At 41.1% G+C, this 27791-nt stretch overlaps 1 protein-coding gene across 5 annotated transcripts in view; it reads right to left on the reverse strand.

The window, feature by feature from the left end:
• The window catches only part of LOC140715301 (glypican-5-like), an 864157-nt gene that overhangs the window by 361202 nt on the left and 475164 nt on the right, over positions 1-27791 (reverse strand). The gene's annotated exons all lie outside the window — the stretch shown is intronic.

A 27791-nucleotide genomic window follows, 5' to 3' on the forward strand; every position in this document is an offset into this window, starting at 1 on the left:
GATAGAGCTGACTAAATTTACAACCTCTACAGCTTCTTTCGGTCCTGTGCAGTAGCCACCCATCCGCCATACCAGACAGTGATGCAGCCTGTCAGAATGCTCTCCACAGTACGTCTATAGAAGTTTTTGAGTGTTTTTGCTGACAAGAAAATCTCTTCAAACTCCTAATAAAGTATAGCTGCTGTCTTGCCTTCTTTATAGCTGCATCAATATGTTGGGACTAGATTAGATCCTCATAGATCTTGACACCCGGAAACTTCAAACTACTCACTCTCTCCATTTCTGATCCCAAGAGGATTACCTCTCCTTCGTCTTACCCTTCTGGAAATCCACAATCAGCTCTTTCGTCTTACTGACGTTAAGTGCAAGTTTGCTGCTGCGACACCACTCCACTAGTTGGCATATCTCGCTCCTGTACACCCTCTCGTCACCACCTGAGATTCAACCAACGATGGTTGTATCGTCAGCAAATTTGTAGATGGTATTTGAGCAATGCCTAGCCATCCAGTCAGGTGTATATAGAGAGTAGAGCAGTGGGCTAAGCACACACCCCTGAGATATGTCAGCATTGATCATCAGCAAGGAGGAGATATTATCACTAATCTGCACAGATTGTGGTCTTCCGGCTAGGAAGTCAAGGATCCAATTGCAGAGGAAGGTACAGAGGCCCAGGTTCTGTAACTTCTCAGTCAGGATTGTGGGAATGATGGTGTTAAATGCTGAGCTATAGTCGATGAACAGCATCCTGACATAGATGTTTTTATTGTCCAGGTGTTCTAAGGCCACGTGAAGAGCCATTGAGATTGTGTTTGCTATTGGCCTGTTGTGGTGATAGGCAAATTGCAGTGGGTCCAGGTCCTTGCTGAGACAGGAGTTCAGTTTAGTCATGACCAACCTCTCAAAGCATTTCATCACTGTAGATTTGAGTGCTACCGGAAGATATTTATTAAGGCAGCTCACATTATTCTTCTTAGGCGCTGGTATAATTGTTGCCTTTTTGAAGCAAGTGGGAACTTCCACCCGTAGCAGTGAGAGGTTGAAAGTCTCCTTGAATACTCCCGCCAGTTGGTTGGCACAGGTTTTCAGAGCCTTACCAGGTACTCCATTGGGACCTTGCGACTTGCAAGGGTTCACTCTCTTTAAAGTCAGCCTAACATCGACCTTTCAGATGAGATCACAGGGTCATCAGGTGCAGCAGGGATCTTCACAGCTGTGGTTGTGTTCTCCCTTTCAAAGCAGACATAGAAGACACTGAGTTCATCTGGTAGTGAAGTACCACTGCCGCTTTGTAGGAAGTAATGTCTTGCAAACCCTGCCAGAGTTGTCATACATCCCATTGTACTGTAGTTCTTTCCTCTTCCTTTCCAGTCCTGATGAAGGGTTGTGGCCTAAAATGGCATCAGTTTTTTTCCTTTTTATAGATGCTGCCTGACCTGCTGAACTCTTCCAACATTTTATGTATGTTGCTCTGAACATCCAGCATCTGCAGAATAAAATCTCTTGTATTTGTGATATTCTCAATTAATACGTTATGAAACAAAAAGATAAAAGATTATCTTTGCTCTTGTATTATGTAATAAGAAGAGAATGACTAAAAATCTTGTTCATGGGGGCTTTTGTTTGAAAATGACCATGATATAATAGAAGCAAGTTTTGATGCAAAATGAACACCATAAATCTAGCTGAGGAAGTTATGAGGTAATGAGTGGTTATGGCTGATCGGGAGAAAACTTAAAAATGCATGCTGGGGGACAGGAATGGTTGGCAGTTAAAGAAATAATGCATAAGCTCCTAATACATATAAAATACACACATATTCCTTGAAGACATAAAATACTTACAGGTTCATTTGTTCATGCGTGGCTGACCAGAAAAGTTGAAGCAGGCTTAGAAATTTGCAGAAATATGTAAATAGTGGGTCTGAGAAGTGGGAAAATTTTCAAATTCAGAAGAAAAGGACCATTAAATTAACAAGGAACTCAATATAAGCATAGATTGGTGAGAAACATGCCAAACAAACTAAGATCTTTTATTGAGAGATAAAAGTAAAGAATTGATGAGGGTGCACATGGATCCCTTCTAAGCAGCTATTTTTTTGTCTCTATTTGCAGTAAAAGACACAAAAAATATTGCTGGGTAGATTAGAATATCAAAGTTCTGTTGAGAATTAGAAAATGAAGGAACGAAGCATTCATCGAAAAGTAGTGTAGAGAAACTCGTGAGCTTGAAGGCTCGGAAATCCCAATGACCTGATGTCTGTATCTCTAGAGCTTTGAAAGAAATAGCTTTAGAGATAATGAATTCTCTGGTTGTAATTCTCTAAGGCTCTGTAGATTCTGGAATTGCTCCTCTATATTGAAGAGTAGGAAATAGACCATACTATTTAAGAAATGAGGGAGAAGTAAGGAACTACTGACGTATTTAATAGAGCCAAAATGGAGTTTTTAAAGGCAAAATCACATTTAACTCACCTTTTCAAAGTTGGTTGAGGACAGCTAGCGGGGAACTAGTGTGATGTGACATATTGGGATTTCTCAAAGGCCTTCAATAGGGTCGTGTACAAGACTTCAGTTGACAATTTTAAGAGTATGTGGAATTGAGGCAAATGAACTGGCATAGATGTTGAAATGGTTTGCATACAGAAATCAGAGTGAGGAGAAATGGATTGTTCTCGGGTTGGTAAGTTGTGACTCGTGTGTTACTGAATGGATTGGTGTTTGAATCCCACCTATTAAATCAATGTCAACAATTTGGGAACTAAGAGAATACTTCAAAATGTTCAAATGATGCTCGGCTTGACATGACTGTAAGGACAGCAGAAGTTATAAAGAAGCTGCAAGGGGATAAGGACAAGCTGTGTTAGTGGAAAGGAACATGGCAAATAGAGTATAATGTGGAAAACTGGCAAAGCAGCACATGCCACAGAAACTATTCAAAATAAGTGAAGCAGCTAAAAACAAATTTCACCTCTAATATACCTGGTAAAAAATTACACTGATCAATCAAAAACTGATGTATGCATTACAACACACATACAATACTGCAGGAACTTAGCAGGTCAGGCAGCATCTACAGAAAAGAGTAAATAATCGACATTTCAGGCTGAGGCCCTTCTTCAGGACTGGGAGGGAAGGGGTAGATGCCTGAATTAAATGTGGAAGTGAGGCGAGGGAAAAGATGCTAGCTGTAAGGTGATAGGTGAAGCCAGGTGGGTGGGAAAGGTAAAGAAAGGGTTGGAGAAGAAAGAATCTGATAATAGAGGAGAGGGGACAATAGGCAAAAGGGAAGATGGAAGGAGGGGGGACCCAGGGGTAGTAATAGGCAGGTGAGAAGTGAAAGGGATAGAGGGGTATGGGAATTTTGTTCACTGGAAGGAGAAATCAATAATCATACCCAGATGGTATATAAGGCATTGCTCCTCCAGCCTGAGAGTGGACACAAGAGGTCGTGGAATGACACATTGGAAAGGGAATGATATGCATTCATGTCATTGCAACATGAGAAAATGTGAAGATACGTGAGTAAAGGGTGAAAGGTGTACAGGGATTACTAAAGAACTTAATGTCACAGGTTTTTTTTCTTCAATGATAAACAATGTGCAGGGGGAATGGCAGGTAAACCTGAAATTTTAATCACATTTTGTGCAGAAATAATGAAATCTATGGCCATATTAATGCAGAACTATTTTAATCACACAGTTAAAATTTTTCTACTCCCCCTCCCCAAACAAAAACAAATGAAAGTAGACAACTCCTTCTCGCTCTTTTTCAAAACTTCAGTAGAATTACCAAAGGAAAGCCAGAGAGGGCATATTTTAAAGAACCACATTAGAATAAGTTCTTCCAGCAACCTGAAACCTCTTCTGACTTAAGACCATCTTATTTTCTGTTTAGGATTCCATTCCTTCTACATTACCATCTCAAAAGAAAATACTAAATTTCTGAGGGCCTGTTTTGTGTAGGAGAGTTCAGAAGGACTGACTTAACCAGGAGATCTTTATGATTTTTGAACGGTAGAATTTGATTTTCCATTCAATCAAATACTTAATGTTATTAATGCTCTGTTTCTGTCACAACACCTTCTCTGCTGTGCTGATGTCCATATTGGAACCACTTCTTCCACGTGTGCAGATGTCATCCACCTCATCAATTTCATTTCCATTTTCTACTTCACCTCAAGTTCACTTAGTTAATCTCTGACAACACACTCCCCTCTCTTGATCTCTCTGTCACCACCTCAGCAGACAGATTATCCACCAACATCTAATACAAACCCACCCACTCCCACAGCCAACTTAACTACACATCCTCCCACTTGCAAAGCTGCCATTCCCTTTTCTCAGTTCCTCTGTCTCTGCTTGTGATGAGCCCTTCCACTTCAGGACACCTGGGCTATCCTCCCTTTTCAGAAACTGAGCTTACCTCCTTACTGTTATTGACGTTGGCCTCACCTGAATTTCTTCTATTTCTCACACTTCAGCTCTCACCCCATCACAGCCAGGCAGAATGGGGATACAGACTCTCGAGTCCTCATCTACCACGCCATCAGCCTAAGCATCCAACATGTCATTTTTTACTACAACTATCTACAATGGGACCCCACTTTCCCCTCTCCACTTTCCACAGTGATATTCTTTTTTTTAACTCCCTTGTCTGCTCGTCCCTTCCCACTTATCCCCTTCCCTCCCCACACACTTGCTCTGTAATGCATATTACATCTGCATCAACATCTTCCCCCTCATTACCATGCAGGACCCTGAGCAACTATTCCGGCTGATGCCCTCCTTCACATGTGAAACCATCAGTGTTAGTTATTCCATCCACATATCCCATTGTGGCCTCCTTAACATCGCCTTCATTAAGCACTTACATTCCATTTGCCAGTGGAATCCAGTGGCCATCCATTTCAATTCCGCTTCTCCTACCCACACCGACATATCGGCCCATTGCCTCCTCCGCTGCAAGTCAGGGTCAAATAACAATTGGAGGAACAACTCATAGTCCGCATGAGCATTCTCCATTGTGGTGGCATGGACATTAAATTCTCAAACTTGCAGTTACTGCTCATCCTCTGCCCTTCCCCTCTTTTTTTTACTTTTCTCTTTCCTCCTGATCCAACTGCCCCCCATCATCTTATCTATTCCCCTCCATCACCCCCCTCCATCCGCCCATTACCCCACATACTCTACCCATCAGTTCCCGTCCCCACTTCCCTCCCTTTATTTCATACTTCACTGACTCCCCTGTCATATTCCATCATCATCAGCCCTTTGTTACATCCCCCTATTATTTCACAGCTTCGGACATCATTCCCACTCTCTTCTGCCTATCACCTCCTCACCTTTCACCTGCTAGCTCATGTTCTGCCCTTCCTCGCACAGTTTTACACTGATTATCTCTTCCTTTCTTTTCGTTTCAGATGACCGCTAAACTGAAATGTTGGCTGTCCGTTTTGCTCCACTGATGCTGCCTGACCCACCAGATTCCTCCAGTGCCCTTTGTGTTCCTTCGACAGTAAAGCCGGATACTGCTGTGGTCTTACCCTTTGCTGCAGGCAGCAGCGTTATTTTTTACACACCTCAAGGAAAACTAGTCAAATTGAATAGTAAGGAGGCTTGTCTAAGGCTACAGCAGAATACAGATCAGATGCAAAGTTGCTTTGGCAGATGGAATTTAATCTTAACAAATGCAAGGATTGCATTTTGTTAAAATTAAAATTAATCTGAACTAATCCAGAGCCTACTGAAAGTGGTGAGGCATGTGGGCAAGGTGGTGAAAAAAGGCATTTGGTATGTCTTACAGGCCAAGACATTGAGCACAGGAGTTGGGGTTTCACGTTGAAGTTCGAAATATTGGTTAGCTGAGCTGCAGACTAGGTGTGGTTGCAATAGGAAGAATACAGAATGGCATATTGCCTGGAATGGAGAGTTGCAGATATAAGGAAAGGCTGGGTAAGCTGGTTTTATTCCCACTGGAATGCAGAAAGCTCAGGAAGTCACCTTATTGAGGTTTATGAAAGCAGGAAGGTCTTACCAAGGCAGCATGGTTGCAGTTGGTGTAATGTGATTACAGCGCCAGTGACCTGGGTTTAATTCTGCTGCTGTCTATAAGCAGTTTGTGTATTTCCTTGCACCCATGTGGTTTCCCCTTCCTCGCACATTCCAAAGACAGATGAAGTCGTGGTTTAATTGTCACATGGGTATAATCAGGTAGTGTGGACTCATTGGGCCAGAAGGGCTTGTGACCATACCGCAGCTATAATAAAAATTAAAGAATATATATAGGGTAGGTAGTCAGAATTTCTTTTTGTCCCCAGGGGAGGGGAGACTGGGCCTAGAAGTGCATAGACTCAAGATTAAAGCAAATGAAATTAAAAGAGATGTGAGGGGTAAGTTTTCACATGGCAGCTGGTAAATATCTGGCATGAGCAGCCAGATGAGGTGGTAGAGGCAGATAAACTTATGGCATTTTAAAGGCATATGGATGGATACTTAGCAAGGAAAGGAAAATGATGCATTTGGAAATTCAAAGAGTGGTAGTAGGTAGTAGTAGGCCTCCGTTAGTCTCGATAGACCATGGATTTGCGCCTTGGAAAGTTTCTAGGGCGCAAGTCTAGGGAAGGATTTTTTTTAATGGAAGACAGCAGTTGCCCAAGCTACAAGTCTCCCCTCTCCATGCCACCGATGTTGTCCAAGGGAACGGCATTAGATGTGGTAGTAGGACAAATAGATTCAATGGTAGGGCAATAAAGAATTCTGCTGAACTGAGAGAACTCAAGATTTAAGCCCATTGTTCCATAAAGGTGGCAGCACATGTACATAAGGTGGTGATGAAGGCACATGGCATTCTTGACTTCACAACTCATGGCACAGAACACAAAAGTTGGGATGTAATGTTACAACTGTACAAAACAATGGCTAGACCTCACTGAGAACTATTGTCTGCAGTTCTGTTTGCACTATATAAAAAAGGATGGGACAGAACTGGAGAGAGTACAGAGATTCACCAGGAACTCGCCTGATTGGAAGTATTTGGTTCGGGGGGTGAGACTGGACAGACTGTACTGGATTTGTCCTAGAGTAAAGGAGGATGAGAAGTTATCTGATAGATGTATGTAAGATTATAAGAGCTATAGATAGGGTAGAACATCAGAATTTTTCTTTCTTTGGTAGGGCTATCAAAAACAAGACAGGAGGTTTTAAATGAGAAGAAATAGCTTTAAAGGGGATTTCAATTGGGTTACTTTATGATAATGCAGTAAAATTAGACTTCAGTATTCAGAAAAGTTGAAGTGCTTTTTAGGTGACAAAGAGACTTCTGGTGTCAGGCTTGCTTTGTGTAGGCCTGTGGAAGCTTGAAGGCAATGGTGGTGGCAGAAGATTCAGGTGGTGACAATGGATTTTCTACATGAGCTTTGAATGGTGTACATAGAAACCACGTACCTTCCTTTCAATTCAATTTGGTGTTACTCTTCTCCTACTGTCATTCCTGCATAATGCAGTGAATCAGGAGAACAATAACTGAAGCTTTACGATCTCATTCCACAGCTAAATAAACTAACCTTTCATCTTATTGACAAATTCAGTAGTTCATCTGCTCATTAAAACATCTGTTGTGTCTGCTTTATTACAATTTGCAATACATCATTTATTTTCCAATTATGCCTTTGATTTTTCAACAGCAGGAATTACTGAACCAATTTCAAACATTCTGTGTTTTATCTGTTGCTCAAAGATAATTATGCACTTATTTTCACTCGTATTTAACATATAGGAATAAGCAATGGGATTATCAGAATGGGAGTGGTTTCTGACATCTTTAACTGCTCCCTGCTTCAGTCTAAGATCCCCTCGTGTTTTAAGAAGGCAACGATAGTCCCGGTGCCAAAGAAGAGTAAGGTGGCATGCCTGAATGACTATCGACCTGTGGCTCTGACCTCCATTGCTATGAAGTGTTTCGAGTGATTGGTTATGGCACACATCAACCATAACCTACCGGTCAACCTCAACACTTTGCAATTCGCCTACCGGAGCAACAGGTCAATGGCAGATGCCATCTCTCTGGCACTACATTCATCCTTAGAATACCTGGAGAATAAAGACACATATGTAAGGCTCCTTTTCATTGACTACAGCTCTGCCCTTAATACCATCATTCCAAATAAACTGAGTCCTAAGCTCCGGAACCTGGGTCTTAGCACTCAGATCTGCAGCTGGATCTTCAACTTCCTCACAGACAGGACCCAGGCTGTAAAAACAGGGGACAAGCTCTCCTCTACAACCACTCTGAGCACTGGTGCCCCACAAGGCTGTGTACTCAGCCCCCTGCTGTACTCACTGTACACCCATGATTGTGTAGTCAAGTTTCCATCAAATTCAATATATAAGTTTGCTGATGACACCACAATTGTAGGCCGTATCTTGGGTAATGATGAGTCGGAGTACAGAGAGGAAACTAAGAACCTGGTGGCATGGTGCGAAGACAATAACCTATCCCTCAATGTCAGTAAGACAAGGGAATTGGTTGTTGACTTCAGAAGGAGTAGCGGACCACATGACCTCATCTACATCGGTGGTGCGCAGGTGGAACAGGTCAAAAGCTTTAAGTTCCTCTGAGTGAATATCACAAATAACCTGACTTGGTCTAACCAAGCAGAGTCCATTGCCAAGAAGGCCCACCAGCACCTTTACTTCCTGAGAAAGCTGAAGAAATTTGGCTCTGTCCCCTAAAACCCTCACTAATTTTTATAGATGCACCGTAGAAAGCATTCTGGTATGGAAGTTGTCCTGTCCAAGACTGGAAGAAGCTGCAGAAGATCATGAACACAGCCATCACACATCACACAAACCAATCTTCTGTCCTTGGACTCACTTTACACCGCATGCTGTCGGAGCAGTGCTGCCAGGATAATCGAGGACATGACTCACCCAGCCAACACACTTTTTGTCCCTCTTCCCTCCAGGAGAAGGTTCAGGAGCTTGAAGACTCGTACGGCCAGATTTGGGAACAGCTTCTTTCCAGCTGTGATAAGACTGCTGAACAGATCCTGACCCGGATCTGGGTGGTACCTTCCAAATAATCGGACCTGTCTCTCAGTTTTTTTTGCACTACCTTACTTTATCTTTTCTATTTATGATTTATAATTTAAATTTTTATTATATTTACTATTGATTTGTACTCCAGGGAGAACGAAGCGCAGAATCAAGTATCGCTGTGATGATTGTAAGCTCTAGTATTAATTGTTTGGTGACAATAAAGTAATAAAGTAAATCCTAAGTTTGGATAGGAGTCAGGAGCAGATAGTTGTCTTGACTCAGGCAGGTATTTCGGCCTGAAGTGCAGAGATGTAGGAGTCTGTTGTACTGACCTTGCACAATGAGTAAACAGTATTTGTTTGCAAATAACTGAAGGGCAATGTGGTGCTGCATGGTAACGAAATGGCTGTTGATAACTAAGAAGTGACCAAAGTATACAAAGATAAGAGTACATCTCTGATTAGAGTCAGAGCAGGGAAAATGGTAAAAAGACAAAACTCTTTAACATTCTTAACAATTCAGAGGAACTAAAAGTACAAATTGAAACAAATACTGCAGATACCATCCAAAGCCCATTACAATTATGTGGTTGTAAAGTGACCAAGGCTGGTAATGAAATATTTCAGGATAACTAACTTTCAGTAGAGACAGACCAAATGCAAAAAGAGTCGGGATAGCATTGAAAACATGACGGGGTAATTGCTCGTAGGAAGCAAAGAACTATTTCAGAAGATTAACAATTTGAACCAGTTTAAATGGACTTAAGAAAGAGCAAGTATCATGGTGGAAACTGTTTATAAGACCCTAAACAGATAGTACGGAGAACCGCAGGAAACTGGAAACAGATATAAAACGGTAATACTACATTCCTAAAGCATAGACAACTGAGCATAGACAAGTACAGCACAGGAAAAGGTCCTTTGAACTATGATGTCGATACTGACAATGGTGTCAATCTAAGACAATCATATCTGCCTGCACACGGTCTGTAATCCTCCATCTTCTGCTTCTCCATGTGTCCGCCTAAATGTTTCTTAAATTTTGTTATCATATCTGCTTCAACCATAATTACAAGCAGCATATTCCAGGTAACTACCACTTGCTGTTTAAAAATAATTTGCTTCACAAATCTTTAAACTTTCTCTCTCTAATCTTAAAATCCGTAATTTCTGGTATTTAAAATTTTCAACTTCAGGAGAAATACGATGATCATTCAACCCATCTATGCTCTCATAATTCTGTATTCTTCTATCGCGTCACCCCTCAGCCCCCAACATTCCAAAAAGACAACCAGTTTATCCAAACTCTCCTTGTAATTTATACTTCCTAATCCAGGCAACAGCTGGTGAATCTCTTCTGCACCAATTCCAAAAACTTCACGTGTACTGCGACTATCAGAATCACACACAATATTCCAAATGCAGCTTAAACAAAGTTTTCTGATAGCTGCAACATGACTTCTTTACTTTGATACTCAATGCCCTGACCAACGAAAGCATGCATGCCATGTGAACTCATTATAACTTGTCTTCCTGCTTATGGGGAGCTATGGACATGCATCCCAAGAACCCTCAATACACCTATAAATCTGAGGGTCCTGCCTTTTACTATATATAAATATCCTTTTCTCATTCATCTAACTTCCCAAACACTTGTCTGGATTAAACTCCATCTGCAATTTCTCCTCCCACATCTTCAATTGATCTACATCCCATGACTTTCTTTGTTCCAGAATTTCACCAGTGTCTATTCCAACTGGAAATGTACTAATTGCACTAGCCATATTTCTATACAAATTATTTTCATATATTACAAACAACAGAGGCACACTTAATTGCTCCAAGAATGACCCCTGTGGAACATCTCTGGTTATAGAGAATCAGTTGGAGTTACACCCATCTACCACTACCCTCTCTCATCCCTACCCAAGCCAATTTTGGATCTAAATTAACTACTCATGGATTCCAAGTGACTTAAATTTCTGCCTAGCTTACCATGAGGGATCTTGCCAAATGATTTACTACAATGTCTATCATCAATGTTACTTCTTCAAAAACTCCATGAAATTTGTGAGACAGGACCTCCTCTGCAGAAAGCCATTCTGATATTCCTGAATAAGAATTCTCTAGAGAGGTGCTGGCGGGTGTAATATGTCTATAGAAGGTAGATGCCAACAGGCAGGGTGTGAAAATGGAAGGTAGGAGGCTGTAGGGGTGGTGTGAATGAGAAGACAAAAAGGGGGAGGACTGGATGGGGTGGGGGAGGGCACTGGTTCCACCTGTTCCACATAGTTCCACCTGCCCTTCACCTAACCCCTGTATTATATTTCTTACTTATCAGATTCCAGCACTGGTAACTTCTGTGTTCCTTGTCATCATCCTACCTTCATCAATCCCTCACCTGCCTCTGCCTCCCCTACCCTACCTGAATTGATCTGTTTATTCAGCTTTCACCCCACCAATCAAACACTGGCTTCTGTTTTTGCACTTATTTATTTATTCATCTCTACAGGCCCTTGCGGCCCTTTGAGTTGCACCGCCAAGCAATCCCCAACAACCCCAACATAATCATGGGACAATTTACAAAGACCAACTAACCTACCTGGTGCGTCTTTGGACTGTGGGAGGAAATCAGCAGACCTGGAGAAAATCCACGCATTCCGCTGGGAGGACCCACAGAGACTCCTTTTAGAGGACGCAGGGATTGAAATCCAAACTCCTACACTCTGAGCTATAACAGCATCAGGCTAGCCGCTATGCAACTGTGGTGTCCCATATTATATATTTTATTATTTTTTATATTTTATATCTTCCTCTCTGCCCTTAGTCTTGGGAGTTTCAATCTGAAGCATTGACAGGTCCTCTCCTCTCACTAATCCTGCTCGACCCACTGAATTCCTCCAGCAAACTGCTTGTTGCTCCAGATCCCAATGCCTGCAGTTGCTTGTGTTGGGGGTAGGATTCTGGCATGGAGTAAGGCCTGGTTAAGGGACGAGGAACAGAGAATAAAGATTTTCAAGGGGGAATCTGTGAGCAGTGCAGGGATCAGCTGAAACATCGGCCATTTGTAAGAGGGGATCAGTTGTCAAAGTTATGTAGAGGTGTGGGCTACGAAGAGGGTGCTAGAAAGAATATAATGTGCGGAAATATGAAGCTCTTTGTCTTTAAAAGATAATGGAAAGTCAGAATATCCTTGAGAGTCTGAGACGCATTGGTGTTCTAAAGGTCTGTGTGGCCTTGCACTCAAATCTCTGAATTTAACATGCAGCTACAGAATACAAACATTACATTGGCTAAAAGAAATTGAGTACAATAATAAAGACATCTTCAAATGTATAGCACTCTTCTGAGAACACACTTGAATAATTAAAGACAGAGTAGATCGCTCACATACTTGCAAAGAGTCAAGTAGTGTGCAAAAGTCTTAGGCACATACAGTGGATATAGGTAGGGTGGTTAAGACCTTTGATCAGTGTTGTAGGTGCATTGAAAGCTTGGGGACATCGCGCAACAAGTGAATAAGCTTTACTCACTGGAAATACTAAAATAAGAAGTGATTTGTTCAAGTAAACAAAATTAAAGGCAGGCGCAATGACAATATTTCCCCTATCTAGAACCGGGGATCACTGTCTAGGTGGGGAAATATGTGGCAGTTTTTTGGTATTGAAACAAGAAATTTTCCCTGTGTGGAATTTGGAATTCTCTTCTCAAGAGTGTTATGGAGGTTCACTCACTGAATATGTTCAAGATATAGATAGTAGAATTATGGATAGTAAAGATTCTGGAATTAATATTAAATTGAACTGCTGCTGCTAAGATAACAAATTTTATGTCAAATGCAACAAACCTGTTTCTGATATTGATGTAAAAGATTATCCATTAATTTATTGAATGTTTGAAAAGGCGTGAGGGGTTTACTTTTTCTTCTGTTGTTTAGACGGGGAGAATAACAATCTGACCAAAACAGAAGAGACCCATCAGAACTGTGGAATGAAAGGGAATGTACAGTCAGGAGGATAGCTACTTATCCCTGTGATCACAAACACTGTCTTGTGAATGTATTCAGCAGTTCACATAAATGAATATTACAACCAGGAACTTTGATCAATTTAACTGAGAATTCGTGGTTCACAGTACAGCGCAAAAAAGTGGAAAATCGCAAAGAATGAAAACTAAAAATTTCAAAAACTGAAATGTCAGCCCTTCAAAAGTATTTATCCCTTTTGCACAGTATTTAATTAAACAATCTCTTGCAGCAATTACAGACAATGGTCTTTTTGGATAAGTCTCTATTAGCCTTGCACAATGTGATAGAGCCAGATTTGCCCATGCTTCCTTGGAAAATTGCTTAAGCTCAGCCAGGTTAGTTGGGAAGCGGCACTGGACAACTATCTTGAGGTCTTGCCAGAGATGTTCTATCAGGTTAAGGTCAAGACTCTGACTGAGCCACTCAAGGACATCAATTTTCTTTATTTGAAGCCATTCCATGGTTGCTCTGGTAGTGTGCTTTGGGTTATTGTCCTGCTGAAAGACAAACTTCCTCCCAGTTTAAGCTTTCTGACAGAGGCTAGCAGGTTATTAATCAAAGATCTCTCTGTACTTAGCAGCATTCATCTTCTCATCATTTTTGACCAGATTCCCAGTCCCTGCTGCTGAAAAGCACCTCCTTTGCATGACGCTACCTCCACCATATTTTACAGTAGAGATGTTGTTACCACATTGATGCACTGCCTTCATGGTAGAAGGCACAAAAAACATACAAGATACAGCAGGTGGCAAAAGAGAATGAGAAGCCTAAATCAACTGATGTTAATAGAAAATAAATTGCTAGATGACCTAAGGGGATGAATAGCTGCTAAATCTCTTGAATTTGTTGGCTTAGATTTGAGGGTTCCAAAGAGGATGTTGCAGAGATAAGAGGTAAATTGGCTTTCATTTTCCAAAGTTACATAGATTCTAGGAAGTTTACAGCAGACTGGGATATAGCAAATGTAACACCTCTGTTCAACTGGGAAGTGAATGAGAAAGCAAGCTACTACATATGCAGGGTAACTTCACATCAGTTCTCAGGAAAATACTGGAACCCATTATTAAAGAAGTGATAAAAGGACATTTTAAAAAACACAGTATAATTAATCAGAGACCAGGTACTGCAGCATTATTGAAGAGAGAAACTGCGTGAACAGCAAAATCTGCTGGACGAGCAGCATCAGGGAAGGAATTATCGACATTTCAGGTTAAAACTCTGCATCAGGACTGTGTTAACTGTATTAGCATATCTATTAGAATTCATTGGGAATGTAAGGTGCAGAATAGATAAAAGAGAGCCAGTGACTTCCAAAAGACATTTATTGAGTTGCCACATAAAGGGCTTATGACACTGAAGATAACATATTGCTATGGATAGAGGATTGATTAACAAACGGAAAACGAAGCGTAAGGTCATTCTCAGTGGAGTGAATTAGAATGAGAATTAGGTTTAATATTACTGGCATATGTTGTTCCAAGGCAGCAGGCCATGCAATACATAATAATCAAATTAACTATAAATTAAAATAAATACAAATATAAAAATAAATTATAGTAAGTAGTGCAAAAAGAAAGCAAAAGAAGAAAACAAATAGTGAGGTAGTGTTCATGGGCTCATTGTCCACTCAGAAATCTGATGGCAATGGGGAAGAAGCTGTTCCTATAATGTTAAATATGTGTCTTCAAGCTCCTGTACCTCCTTCTTGATGGTGGCAATGAGATAAGGACATGCCCTGGATGGTGGAGAGGGGGTCTTTAATGATGAATGCTCCTTTCTTGAGGCATGGCCTTTTTGAAGATGACCTTGTTACTGGGGAGGCTAGTGCCCATGATGAAACTGGCAAAGTTGGCAACATACTGTAGCTTTTATCAACCCTGTGCCATGGGCCCTCCATACCAGATGGTTTTGCAACCAGTTAGAATGCTCTCCACAGTATATCTGTAGAAATTTGCAGAAGTATTTGGTGATATACCAATTCTCCTTAAACTCCCAATGTAATATAGCCACTGCCATGCCTTCATTGTAAACAATCTCTGCCCGGACATTATTTTAACTCTTGCCTTGTCACAACTTCCAACAGAGTCATCAATATGTCGGGGCCAGGATAGACTTAGGAGATGTTGATGACAAGGAACTTGAAAGTGCTCACCCTTTGCATAAGACCATAAGACATAAGGCATAAGATCAGAATTAGGCCATTTGACCCAATGAGTCTGCTCCACCATTCCACCATTGATGATTTACTAACCCTCTCAACACCATTCTCCTGCCTTATCCCTGTAACCTTTGACATCCTCACTAACCAACAACATCCTCCACTTTCAATATACTGAATGACTTGGCCTCCACAGCTGTCTGTGGCAATGAATTCCACAGATTCACCACCCTCTCAGTGAAGAAATTCCTCCTCATCTCTTTTCTAAGTAGACACTTCGCCATTCTGAGGCTGTGCTCTCTGGTCCTAGACTCACCCACTATGAGAAACATCCTTTCCACATCCACTCTGTCTAGGTCTTTCAATGTTCAATAGGTGTCAATGAGATCCCTTCATTATTCTAAACTGGATACTGGCCCAGAGCTTCTCATAGTTAACCCTTTCATTCCTAAAATCATTCTCTTGAACTTCCTCTGGACCCTCTCCAATGCCAGCACATCTTTTATTATATAAGGGGCCCAAAGCTGCCCACAATACTCTGTGCGGTCTGACCAATGCCTTATAAACCCTCAGCATCACATCCTTGCTCTTATATTTAGTCCTCTTGAAATTAGTGCTAACATTGCATTTGCCTTCCTTAACACAGACTTAAACTGCAAGTTAACCTTTGAGGAATCCTGCACAAAGACTCCCAAGTCCCTTTGTACCTCTGATTTTTGAATTTTCTACCCTTTTAAAAAATAGCCTACACTTTTATTCCTTCTACCAAAGTGTCTGGTCATATAACGTAGATTCCGGACTACAGAGCGCACCTGATTTTTAGCCGCTGGCTCTAATTTTAGAAATAAAATCATTTTTTTAATTGTAAAGGCCGCACCGGATTTTAGGCCGCATCGGATTTTCGGCCGCAGGTGTCCCACGTTGTAATATGAGATATTTACACAGAAAGATATTACACGTGAGGATTTTTTTAACTTTTAATTAAATCCATATGGTAACAAAAACAAATACATATTGCAAATGCTTTTTTTCGAACCATGCCCGTACGCGGCTACTTTTAAATATACGTTGCGTATACTTCTTTACTGAACAACATTCCAATATCTCCTAACGACTGGTAAAAAAATATATATATTGCAGCCTACCAGGAAAAGTTATTGATACCTTTAACTTAAAAGCAGAGTTCGCTCAGATCCAAAGCCGCTCGCGTAATGCGCTCCCCCCCCCCTCCGTCCCGTTTCATCGCAAACGGCATTTAAAAGCAGCGTTCGCTCGGATCCAAAGCCGCTCGCGTAATGCGCTCCCCCCTCCTTTCCGTTTCATCGCAAACGGCATTTTCCCACAAGACACCGCGAAACCGGGTGTGACGTCATAGCATCCCGCGATGTAGTACAGAAAACAAATATAGTTTAAACTAAGTAGTCAGCACAATGCTTCGAGTGTTTTCCATGTTGATGAGGGTGAGTACAAATGACTGATTTACAATAATTTAATTGTGAAAGTGCGCTTGATTTATCGTACAATTTCATTGGACCTCTGTGAACTACTCATCAATTTTATTGGTCTACTGTTACGAGGCAAAATGTTTACGAGGCGGCATGAAAAAAAACCATGCATTAGCCGCTTTGGATTATTGGCCGCAAAGTTCAAAGCTGTTCAAAATGTGGGAAAAAAGTAGCGGCTTAAAATCCGGAATCTACGGTACTTCTCTACACTATATTCCATCTGCCACTTCTTTACCCATTCTCCCAATCTGTCTAAGTCCTTCTGTAGAATTTTTGGTTCCACAACATAACTACCCCTCCGCCTATCTTTGTATTGTCTGCAAAAATGGCGATAAAGCCAACATTTCTGTCATGCAAATCATTGTCATATTATGTGAAAAGAATCAGTCCCAATATTGACTCCTGCGGAGCACCACTAGTCACCTGCAGCCAATCAGAATACATGTAGATCCCTTCTTTCTGATACTTTGCCTCCTGCCAGTCAGCCAATCTTCTGTCCTCGCTGGTATCTTACCTAGAATACCATGGGCTCTTACGTTGCTAAACAGCCTCATGTGCATCAACTTGCTGAATGCCTTCCAAGTAAAGAACATCCACTAACTCTCCTTTGTCCATCCTGCCAGTAATCTTATGAATGAATTCAAACAGGTTTGTCACGCAAGATTTCCCCTGAAAGGAACCCTGCTGACTTTATCATGAACCTCTAAGTAACCCCAAACCTCATCCTTAATAATGGATTCCAACATCTTCCCAACCACTGAAGTCAGGCTAACAAGCCTATAATTTCCTTTCTTCTGCCTCCCCCCCCCCCCCCCCACTTACATTTTGCAATTTTCCAATGCTTTGGAACCATTCCAAAATCGAGTGTTTATTGAAAGACCCTTACTATTGCCTCCACAATCACTTCAGCTACCTCTTTCAGAAGATTAGGGTACAACCCTCCTTCCTGATGTCCACAAACAGCTCCTTGGTCTTATTGATGTCGAGTGCAAAGTTGTAACACCATTTAACCAGCTGATTTATCTTGCTCCATCTGAAATTTTGCAATCAATAGTTTTGTCATCTGCGATATTATAGGTGACATTTGAGCTGTGCCTAATCCTATAGTCATGGGTGTAGACAGAGTAGAGCAGTGGGCTAAGCACCCATACCTGAGACGTGCCAGTGTTAATTGTCAGCAAGCAGAAGATGTTATTTCTGATCTGCAGTGACTATAGTGTCCTGATGAGGAAGTTAAGGATCCAGTTGCAGAGGAAGGTACAAATACCCAGACTGATAGATGCTGAGGGTATGATGCTGTTGAATACTGAGCTGTGCAATGGAGTGCAACCCTGCTAGAGTTAACATGCATCCGATTGATCTCTAACTTCAATTGCAATTGCTTTTTTTGCTTTTAAAATAGTTTTCTGTGGGTCATATTTGGACTTGTATTGTCCTGATCACCGGTCTTGGATTCCACAGACCCCGTCCTCAGCAAACTGTGAATCTCCTGGTTCATCCACAGCTTCTGGTTTTGGTATCTCCAGTATGTTCTTAAAGGCACACACTCATCCACACAGGTCCTGATGAACAACTGTGGCCTATTCATTCAGATTCAAAGATGAATCTCTGAATATCATCCAGTCTACCGACTCAAAGCAGTCCTGTAGGTACTCCTCTGTCCCCACTTGTGCATACCTTCTTGCCCCTCACCACTTATGCTGCGATCTCCAGTCTTTGCCTGGGCATTGGGAATACAAGTACAGCCTTGTGACTGGACTTCCCAAAGTGCTGGCATGGGAAGGCACGGTTAGCGTTTTTTTGATGACGGTACAACAGTGGTCATGTCTCCTCTGGTTCCACAGGTAATACATTGGTGATAACTGTTCAGAGACTTCTTCAAGCTGGCCCGGTTGAAATACTGCCCATGATAGGGAGAGTATCAGGGTGTGTTGTTTCATGACCGCTGATCACAGTGCTCAACTCCTCCAGAGCCTGTCTGTCATTGGCCAGAATATACCCAGGATGATGGGGAAAACTCTCTCAGCAGATAAAATGGACAACACTTGGCCACCAGATGTTCCAGGATGGGTGAGCAGGATTGAGACAGAACCGCCAAGTCTGCACCACAATGAGTTAATCATGAAGCATATTCCATCTCCTCTATCCTTAAAAGACTCAACTGTCTTGTCCATGAAGGGAATGGTGAAGCCCTCGGGCTGCAGTGCTGAGTTTGAAATGGTGGGTGTGAGCCATGTTTCTGCGACACAAAGTAGACAGGAGTACCTGATGTCCCTCTGATTCTGAAATCTTGCTCTGAGGTCTTCACTTTTATTTTCCAGAAACTCTACGTTCGCCAGCAGGATAGTAAGGAATGGGAGGGAGTTCTAAGGGCTCTCCGTTTCAACTGTATTGACAGACACTCACTTTCCATTTTTTTTCTTAAAGGTGGACTGCACACGCGACCTGAGTCTGTCATCTGGGGCCCATCAATTTTGAGGATCAATAGATCTTTTAAATGACTTAAAACAATGACATTTACTGAAGTACCAATGGTTGTGGCTGTGAATTCCAGTTGTAGCAGTGCTCAATGGGAATATTTATGATTCCCATTGAAGCTGCATGCGTATTGATGCTATCTTGCTCTCCTTATTGGCACCATCTTGCTATGTCAAGGATGTTGCCTCAGTTACTTAAAGTTTATGTTTATAACTTCAGTGAAGGGAGTATTATATCCAGGTTGGCCGAAGATTCAAAAATAGTTGATAAAATAACGATAAACACGGGCACTGATTTGGTAAAATAATCTCTGAGGAGGATTCAAAGTGACTCTAAACTGCTATAAGCAGGTAAAGTGTTTAGACAAAGGAATAGTATTCAGGAACTGAAAAGTAATCTGCTTTGGTTGGAAACCAGTTAGACAGAATATTATTTAATTAGCCTGAGACAATTAGTGTTCGCCAACGTGTCTTCACAGAAGAAATAATAAAAATTACCATGTTCAGCTACAGCAACTAATTAGGAAGGCAAATGAAATTTTTACTTTTATCATCAGGAGACTGAATATAACAGTAAGGATTTTTTGCTGTAACTATGCAAAGGTTGGCCTTTATTATTCTAAGGAACAATGTACATACCTTGCTGCTGTCTTAAACAGTGAGATTGAATTGTGTGGGCCTGTACTCTCTGTCGATATTCATTTAATTTCACTTCCATTATAATTTGCTCTATTTCTATAATTCATTTTCACTTCTGTTTTATGGACCTTGCATAAAACTTCTGGTAAAACAATACTTGTTATAATTATCACTTTAATTAATCCAACATTAACATTTAATCTAGAGAGAAGGAAACGTAGAGTTTAATTGAATAATGTACAATTGACGTAAGTATTGTACATGTAGATTTCAGACAATCTTTCATGCTTACTACTACAGCAGTACCAGAAATTCTGAAGTGAAGTTTTAAATTATTCTGTGGTAAGAAGACGGAAAACCAGACACAGAGGGGTAGAAACCTTACTTCACACATAAAATCACACTGAAATGCAGAACAGTCTGCTGAGTTTCTTCCAGTAGGAGAAATTTACAAACAACGGGCAAAAAGTCATGTGTATCAGAGAGGTTAATCCCAAAGTTCCCACATAATTACACAGAGACTGCAAGTAATATCAGGAATCACCAGGAAGACAATAAAGTACACAACAATCTGATCTCAAAACAAGTTGTCTTTGGGAACCTCTGATTGGTGACCACAACACCACATATGACTCAGCTGCATAGAAAGAGAAGAAAAAGATCAAGAGATCAATAGTTATTGGAGATTCTATAATTAGAGGAACAGACAGATTTCTGTGGTCTCAGAAATGGTTCCAGAATGGCACATTGCCTAGTGTTAAGTTCAAGGGCATCAGCAAGCAATTGCAGAGCATTCTGGATTGGAGAATAGATACCATGGTGACACAGCAGTGCATCCTCCTTACACAACGCTCCAAGAACCTCTGTTTATCCCAACCTTTGAGATTGTCTGTGTAGTCTCTGCACATTCTCCCCATGCGTCTTTGCCAGTTGTTCCAGTTTCTTCCCGATCTCAAGTACACAGAGCACAGAACAGAACGGAATCCTATGCTGACTGTAAATTACCCCTGGTGTAAGAGGGTGTTAAAATAATTTTTTAAAAAGGGAGTTAAGCACTATAGGAAAATGAGTGGGGTTAAACTGATGCAATTGAAAATAGGCTCAGGGGTGTACGTATATGGTGACATAAGTGTACTTTGATCATAATATTTACTTTGAACTTCGTTCCACTTACAGCAGCGTGTACCTGAGTGGCTACCTCTCTGTAACAGAACAGCCAGGTGTTGTGGTTTATATACGTACAAATGAGATAGTTAGAAAATAGGATGACACCTGTGATTGAACTTCCAGTAAGGGGGCATGTTAAGAACAGTGACAATAATTCTGCAAGCGAATCCGGAAGACAAGTACCCATCACTTTCACGAGGGCAATTAGGAATGATTATCAAATGCTATCTTGCCAGTAATCCTGAATTCCACAGCTGAATGAGAATGGAACACACTGTGTATCCTACTGCATTTCTGATCGTAGCTTTCTATTGTGGGCCAGTTCACCAGCTGCTTGATCACAAACGATGAAGATGACATAAAGCCACACCAGTTGAAGCAAGAGTATTGACATACAATTGTCTACAAACCAGCCTTGGTTGATTTGTTTGTCTGTCATATTTCCCTGACTGATCTCCAGCTGATACAATGAACAGAATAGCCATCTTCTGTAACACAAATTTTCTACGTTATCACACAATATTTTCTCCAATATTTGCTGTGGGAGCAGCTGCAGATGAATGGAAAGAATCACTTAAAACAGCTCGTATTAAGGTGGGAGGAGCTAGAAAAGATGGTGCCAGAGGTTTTTGCAGACCTAGGTAACATCTCCAGTTCATCCATGAAACAGCTTATACTTCTTTTCTCATGTCTTTCTTTTCTTTTCAAGGTGGAGTCTGTGATCTGCAGCTGCAATTCAAACTACGGTTCTCCATGAGCAGAGGGCTCCTGGACTCTCTGCGTGGCTTGGCATTCCAATATCTCCAGGTGTGGCCTGGAAGATGCGCAGCTTTTGGTTGGAGCTCTATGAATGACCAAGTTGCTTGCCAATGTCACTGACTGAAGCGACGTGGGAGACTGAAACATCCAGACAGCAGGCAGTGTGTACTGCTGTCAGAAGAAGGCTTCAGTACTCGAGCGATCCTCGCTCTCCCTCTTTGATGGTAAGTGAGAGCCTGTTTGTCTTTGAGTCGAGGGACTCGGGGAAGCAATGCAGAAGATTGTAACATCGAAACAACGAGCTGCCGGTCTCCCGCTCTCATTGTTGCAGGAGCGATCTCTCTCTCTCTGCTAGTGAGAGAGAGCCTGTCTGAGATACCAAAGTGTTGGGATGGACTGGAGTTTTTGATGGGTTCTACAACAAGGTCTTTTTGGTGGCTTTTGCTATTGCTTGCAAGGTGTGGGGAGGGGGATGTCAATGCTTTTGCTGAGGCAAGTAGGGGAGATGAACAATGCTCTTGCTGTTGCTTATGCATGAGAGGGGAGCAGGGATGCTCCTCTGGTTCTGATGCTTCTGTCATTCATTCTCTGTTTGTGGATGTCTGTGAACAGTAAGAATTTCAGGTTGTATACCATATACATCCTCTGATATTAAATTGAACCATTGATTGTTTTATGTGGCTTGGACATGAAATATGCTTTTCTTTATCAGAAGCAGCAACAGCTAGAGTTAGGACAGAAAAAAGAAAGGAAAGTGATAGAGTAGTTGTGGCAATATCATTAATGCCATCATTCAGAGACCAAGTGCCTGCTTGTACTCCAAAAGCCACTGCTACTTCCCTGAGTTGGCCTTTGGGAATTGCTCATTATCCCTGAGAAAACAAATGGCTGGAGTGATGTAGCACCCACAGGGTTCAAACGAGTAAGTAGGATCAACGCCATGATGGCAGCAGGGGTCCTTCCGTTTATTTGGCAAAAATCAGAGCTTCTACCACTGTACTCGGATCTCATGTTTCTTCTGCTTGCGCTGCAAAGGAAGCTGAGCCATCAGAAGCTGAGTCATGGCTTAAGAGTCAAAATGAAACTGGTTGCTGCTTCCAAGTTGGAAAGGATAGCCTCCATAACTTATTGATTTTCCCATGCACTTCATGCAAACTTATATAGACAAGCACCAGAGTTCCAAACATCTCTTTGGAAGTATTCATCCAAATCCTCTGTAGCAGAACCTTATTATCCGGCAAACTGGCAACATTACCCAATACCGAGCAGATCTCCCAACAGTAGTTTTCCAACATCGTGTTTTATTTGCTATTATATAATCTGGTTGCGAAAGCAGTTTAAAATAAACCCTTATGGGATATATGCTTTATAAAGAGAACCATGGACTACCAAAGCAAGGATGTCATGATGAATTCTTCTAAAATATAGGAGGTTACATGGCCGGTACAATATTGTGGGCTGAAGGGCCTGTAATGGGCTGTAGGTTTTCTATGTTTCTCTGTTTTAGGGCGCAAGTAAACTGCCTTTACTCCTTCTCTTGCCAGTAGAAAAGGTTCCACTGGACTTAGTAGCTATACCACGCATAAAGGGTTGTCAGAGGCTAATCGAGGTGCACGCCATTGGGAGCATTTAATAGTTAGTGAGAGGTTGTCCCTATTACCACCCCCAGTTATGACTACCTTAAGGAAAGTGCATGAGACCATCAAATTCCAGGCAGAGATTTCGTCAAGGGCTGATATATTTAAAGGTGCACTTTCTGGACTTAACATATGAGATAAATTAACTATTCAAAGTGTGGAGTCCAGGTTCACAAGATCCAATACCTTGCATTGACTGCCAGGGTAATCTGTTCCTACTGTTTTCAAACAGTCTATCTGCTGGACCTCTTGCCTCCTGCAAATTAAGCCCATCTTTCTCCCCTTCCCAGACTCTCTGTTGAATAAATCCTCATTTTTTTCCGCTCACTTCAAACGATGTTTGCACTCACAATGGAGGCTCTCAGTTGGGAACCCTGCCTAAAAACGTACACAGTAAACGTGCAAATGTGGTTGGCAGGCTGCTTGTACTGGAAACACTGGGAACGTGAGATAATCCCATGTCACAATACTTGTGGCCTCACAGCACTTTTTACAGGATCTTAATTTAAATTTACAGAGACCCAAACTGCCATCAATTATACCTTTAATTGTAAATGATTTGGTACAGGACAAAGCTTTAAAGAAAGAAAAACTTGCAGCTGACTCAAAACTTCAATTCATAAATTTTCTGCAAATGTTTAAACTCCCCCATGGAGCATAATCTAAAATGCACCTATAATCATTTTTCATTATAATTACAGTATCTGCTGCTATTAAGTATGGTTTTTGTAAAGATGTCATTTTGTTCAGTTATCATAAAGTAATAGTTATGTAATTTAATAATGTAGAATTTTCGAGAAAATCAGTTGAGGTTTAATTATATTCAAAGGTGAAAGTAATTTAAATTTCTTATGGGTGTTGCTAATATGACCAAGTTAACACATCTGCATTCAACTGCATTGGCAACTTTCCTATCCATATGTTGCACCAGCATGTACCGGTATACTTTCACTTCCCATTGCTTGATTAAAAAATAGCAAAAGAGTTGATGGTGAAATGCTTACATTATATTCTGATATAGCATAATTTTATATAATGTGTATTAATTTGCTCATAGTTTTGTTATTCTAGAAGGTTTCTACAGAATTGCATTGTGCTCTGAAGCGTCTTGTGAAGAAAGAAATTGGCAAAACAGTAAACTCTCCTCCACAGGGCAATTAATTCTACAATGTGAAATGTCTGTATGAACTAACAGGGGATTATTAATTTGCATTAAGAGCCAAATTAATTTCCAAAAGATAATTTTCTTAGCAAATCTCTGCAGGTCATTTGCTATGATCACTTTGCTAACGTAAGCTGTCAGGGAAGGGTATTAGCATGCATCAATTTGTTCTATCAGTGGTGACCACAGCAATAACAATCAAGCTTTGAGGAAGAATATTAACTATGAATGACAATAAGCTACTCTTGCCATATGCAATACTGTGCAAAAGTCTTAGGTGCCCTAAGATATGTTATAAATTTTGTCTTAGATGTTTGTTTTTGTCTTATGCATTTGTGTGCCTACAGAAAAGAGCAAATTTTAGATTTCCAAACATTCATATTCCAAAAATAATTAAATGTTACAGAGGCTATTTTTTTGTATTTCATTTAAAAAAAGTAACATATTAAGTAATAAGCCAATTTGCAAATAAAAACTTACTTTGTAGGTATAAACTGTATAATTTTGGTTCTACCACGAGCTCTATACAATCTGTGCATACAAAATGACATGGCATGCACTTTCAACACAACCTCCAAAAGATAATCAAGCACATCTCTGGCACGCTGATCCATCTTTACAACAAATCGTTTAAACTCTAACCTCTCCTACAAATGACATATCAATGAATCCTGCTGCAGTGGGTCCATTTTGTTCTGTAGAAGCCTTGCTGATCTATATTTGTAACCTTCAGCTGAATACTTAAAAGTCCTGATCTTATCTTCATTAATAAATTACTGACTTAATCTTGGAAACGATTCCTGATAACGTTAAATGGATACTTAAGTGACAACAACCAAAATAATATCATCTTTGTGGTTTACTGGTCAACATGATAACATCTCAATACTTCAAGTATATTGATGTTGATAGTTTGAGTTAACATATTGTGGATTATCACTTGAAATATCTGCAAACATGCACATCTGCAAAAAGCAGTTTGGTGAACAACAACCTGAGACAATAATAAGAGAGAGGAATAGTTAAGGATGTAGAAATCACCTTAAAAGTATAGTTGGTCCTTAAACACTGACAGATTTATGAGTCATCATGAGTGGTCGTATGTAATAATTTTGCTTTGAGACCAAAAATTAAGCCGTGCATACAACACTTCCCATGATGCATTATTTCAGAAGCAATCAGTGTTGATATTTTTTATGGATTTCAGGATCATTTGGTTACTTCTACAGTGTGCAGAACACCTCAACATTTTAATTATTTACCACATTATACTGAACACTAGTTTATTACAATTATCATTCAACGGTACTTCCTTAAGTTTGTTATAACTGGGGTTGGTAGTGGGGATAAGCTCGCACCACCTATTAATGCTCCCAATGGTGTGCATCTCAACTAGCCTCTGACAACAAGTCCAGCTCCTGGTTTTCATGTGTGGCTTAGCTGGTAAGCCTGGCAGAACCATCTCTACTGACAGGAGAAGGGTCAAAGGTAAGTTACTGGTGCATTAAAATCACTTGCTTCGGACAGATGGAGCTTGTCAGCTCATCTAGGCAAAAGAAAACACTGATCCCAAATCTTTGCTGCCTTATCGCTATACCCACTCATGGGGAAGGTTTCAGGAGTAAACCCTGGAGCTGGAGTCCCTAAAGCAGTCCTTCATTGAGTTCAACACTGACTGGTAAATCCTGCGATACCGCAGGTGCCAAACTGTAACAGCTGTGTGGAAAGGGGAAGGCTGCTACATGGGCACAGCTTGCCCTCCATATCGTACTGTCTTGCATGTCACATAGAAAGCAGGAATGCAATATCCTTGGTTGTCCCTGACTTATGGAGGGCCTCATTCAGATGGAATTTAAAGAAACAGTCCATGTCATTCAAAAATTGATCAGGAGCAAAAAAAATATTTAAATCAAACTTCCACACTTTTCTCTGAGAGAGCAAATATTTTAAGACCATAAGATGTAGAAGCAGATTTAGGCCATTCGGCCGATTACCGGTAAGTCTGCTCTGCCATTCAATCACGGCTCATTAATTATCCTTCTCAACCCCATTCTCCTGCCTTCTCGCCATAATGTTTGACGCCCTGATTAATCAAGAACCTATCAGCCTCCAGCTTAAATACCGTATACCCAATGACTTGGCCTGGGCAGCCGTCTGTGGCAGTAAATTCCACAGATTCACCATCCTCTGGATAAAGACATTTTTCCTTATCTCTGTTTTAAATGGACATCCCTAAATTCTCAGGCTGTGCTCTCTGGTCCTACACTCCTCCACTATCAGAAACATGCTCTCCACATCCACTTTATCCAGACATTCAATATTCGAGAGGTTGCAATGTGATTCCCTCATTCTTCAAACCTCCAGTGAGTACAGGCCCAGAGATGTCAAACACTCCTCATATATTAACCCTTTCATTCCCAGGATCATTCTCATGTACCTCTTCTGGACCCTCTCCAATGCTAGCAAAGGGTCCAAAAGTCCTCACAATACTCCAAGTGCAGTCTGACCAATGTCTTATAAAGCCTCAGCACTACGCCCTTGCTTTTGTATTCTAGTCCTCTCAAAATGAATGCTAGCGTTGCATTTGCCTTCCTCACCACCGACTCAATCTGTAAGTGAACCTTCAGGGAATCTTGCACGAGGACACCCAAGTTCCTCTGCCCCTCAGATTTCTGAGTTTTCTTTCCATTTAGAAAATAGTCCATGCCTTTATTCCTTCTGCCAAAGTACATGACTAAGCACTTCCATACATTATATATCCATCAGTCACTTTGGTGTATGTGTGTGTCAGAATGTGTCTAACTGTTCAGAACACTTGTGCCTGTATCCACATTCAATGTCTGTGGAAGAGCTCAGTCCGTACATATTGTAGACCTTGACAATGGACCAGGATCTCACTTTGCCAAGACCAGGTGTTAGATGCGGTGCAAATACCACATCACGTACAAAGAGTTCAATCACAGATATCCTGAAGGTGGGGTGAGGTTAAGGTGGCGCTAAATGGTGACTCCTTTGCTTGCATCTTCAGAAACAGCTCTATTTCTATCTTTGATAATCTATTTTTCCCTTTTCTGGGTTCTTTTGAAAACCCTGACCTGGAATTACACTCTGACGTTGGTTCTTTGTGGGAATGGGGCCCGCTCTCAGGGCCTCACGACCGGCCATTTTTCGGTATCCCGAGGATGCAGCCTGGAAGACGAGTGCACCTTCAGGGTTCTGGGATTTTC

This window comes from Hemitrygon akajei, chromosome 2 (assembly GCF_048418815.1).
Source record: "Hemitrygon akajei chromosome 2, sHemAka1.3, whole genome shotgun sequence".
Taxonomy (NCBI): domain Eukaryota; kingdom Metazoa; phylum Chordata; class Chondrichthyes; order Myliobatiformes; family Dasyatidae; genus Hemitrygon; species Hemitrygon akajei.